We start from the raw sequence: 2566 nt of genomic DNA, 5'->3' as shown, positions 1-2566 counted from the left end.
GGGAATGCACATCTCTCAATCCTCCTCCTTTCCACGCTTGTGAAGGACGTGCTTCTGGAACTGGAACTGCAAAACAAGTTTAACCCGCAAACGTATCATGTGCTTCTGCACTTCACAAATCTATATCAGGATGACACACTCGACACCATAGTCGCAACGATAACTTGGGACCTTCTACTAAGTACTGCACCTCCTGGGGTATTTAATACCTGTAATAATTCGATTGATTACAGTCCACTCCATGTCTGAGACATGATATTTCACCCATTCACGCGTGGCTTTTCCACACGTTTGTTTCGTGTGTTGACGAAGGGTACGTGATAACCACAAATAAACTGGAGGTTTCACTTAATGTCCATTTCTCACCTAGAGCTAAACGTACACGTAGTGATTAGCCGTTTGTATTTCTCCAATGAGGGGACATAATGGGTACATGGCATAGTTCGTACGCAGGTGATACGCTAACACTCATGGCGGGACTTTTCTTTTTAGGGGGCCAGCTAGAGTGGTTGAATTGCGCTCTTCACACGTGGGTCACTTCACAAGAATCGATCCAATCGCGTGGCTCGACCATCACGAATTTCGACACTATTTTTTTCTCAGATTGGTATCACGAAGATAGAGATACCCAAAGAATATTTTTGCCGGATTCGGTATGGTTGAAGCGCAAGGCGGCGCTGAAAGTCATCTCCTGCTGTAAAAGTGGCCTGCATATGAGTACGTCTCCAGGAAAAAAACGGCTGAAGATATTAGGGTCCGGCCACCGTCAGCGAGTACAGGAAGCATGTTTCTTTCATTTTGGATGAAAAACATCCAAGACGTAAGCGTGTTGTTTCGTTTCGAGCTGAGGGCCTAAAAGTATACATTTTCGCCAGAACTTCCTCATTTTTTTGCTGCTCACTTGGTTAAGGTAGAAAGATGAAACTCGGTGAGCTGGTAGCTCGGGGAATGGCAAACACATGAAAAAATCACGTTGCTAAGTGCAAGGAAAGGCTGTGAAATATTCAGCCGAATATGGCAATTTTACCAAAATTCGTAACATTGGACCGGAAAAAACGTTACGTGGGCATCGTGATTCGGATGTTTCGTTAACGGGAAAACGAAGTGCTGTCTGCCTACATCAAGCCTGAAAAAACTAAAAGGCTTATATTTGTTGTATTTTAGTGTGACTCTTTAAGTTTATTACACTCCGTAACTGCTCGCTCCCTTCGGACTTCCGCAAAATCAGTCGCGCACTGTGAAATATATGGCTTTATCTGCTATATTTTATTACACCCGCGACAGGAAACACAAATAGTTACAGTTTCTCATCAAGTCAAAATTTTCTATTCATACCTGTTTATCTTCAACAGGGCGCACTGGACAAGGTATTCAGTATCAGTCCATGCTAACTTTGTAGGTTTTTGCTTCACTCGAGGATGACGTCACGCGCACCTGGACCTTGTGTGTGGATTGTGGTTTGAAAGTAATGAAAATCACGCGGGCCAGGGATGGCTTTGGCCTTCTCGTAACGTCCTTTCAGCCTGGTCTGTTCTTCCATTACTTCAGAGCAGGAGACCCACAGTGGGAAAATGTTGCGAAGATTCTCTTCAGCCCACAAAAATAGTACCTGCGGGGTTAGAATTTGACGATCGAAGGGTCTTTGAAAACTGGCTTTTGATGAGAGTCTCTTTACTGTGCCTCCAGTCCCGTCGAAAGCACCTTTCTCATGCGATGTTCCGAAAAAGTTCCACGTCGCATGAAGTCCGAAGCCTTCGTGATGAACGCAGAGGTTGATAAAGTTTATATATATACTGTGGGTAGCTCCGTGCGAAAAGTAGTGCAACTTTTAACAGGCGGTTGAGCATCCAGGAAGTACTGCAGGAAAACCTTCTGATATATGTGGACAGATGCGTTGATGAATGTTGCAATTGGTGACCTGCTACATCTTTGAAGTAAACTACAATGGGGTGTAATGTTGCCTGCTATGTACACCAGTAAAATTGATGTCATTAGGAGTCTCACTTTGACTCTTTTATGACACACGGAGGACCTGGTTGTGGCATCCAGGCAGGAGGTCGGTTGAGGCCGGAGGCAGGTTGTGGACATCAACTGCATACCATGCTGACATCCTGAGAGAGTCCAGAGGGTGTCTCTGTGTTATCTGGGTTGTTCTCTTGCTACATGGGTACCAGAGACAACGGTTAGAAACCAAACAAGCGACGGTTTGACGACTTAAATAACTTCAATTTGGAGCGTGCTCGTTTTTATGTTATGGGACCGACAAATTCTGTATGAGGAAGTGAATAAGCAACGATCACAAATGCGTCAAGTTTGGATAATGAAGCAAGTTTTCTTTTTCTTTTTTTGATTGAGCGGCGCGTTAGCGGACGCTGATCAACTGACAAATCACAGCTGAGACGGCAACGATTCAGAAATCCAAATAGCTTCGAGATCAGGGCGACCTCCTCGGATTGATTGCAACAAACAAGTAATCACATGTTTTATGTAACCGTATATAGCATTAACAGCATGGTGACATGACATTAACAATAACGCGTCACCTTCGTGTCAGCGAGTAATGATA

This window comes from Ornithodoros turicata, unplaced genomic scaffold, assembly GCF_037126465.1.
Source record: "Ornithodoros turicata isolate Travis unplaced genomic scaffold, ASM3712646v1 Chromosome209, whole genome shotgun sequence".
In the NCBI taxonomy this organism is placed as follows: Eukaryota; Metazoa; Arthropoda; class Arachnida; order Ixodida; family Argasidae; genus Ornithodoros; species Ornithodoros turicata.
This window is presented reverse-complemented; position numbering follows the sequence as displayed.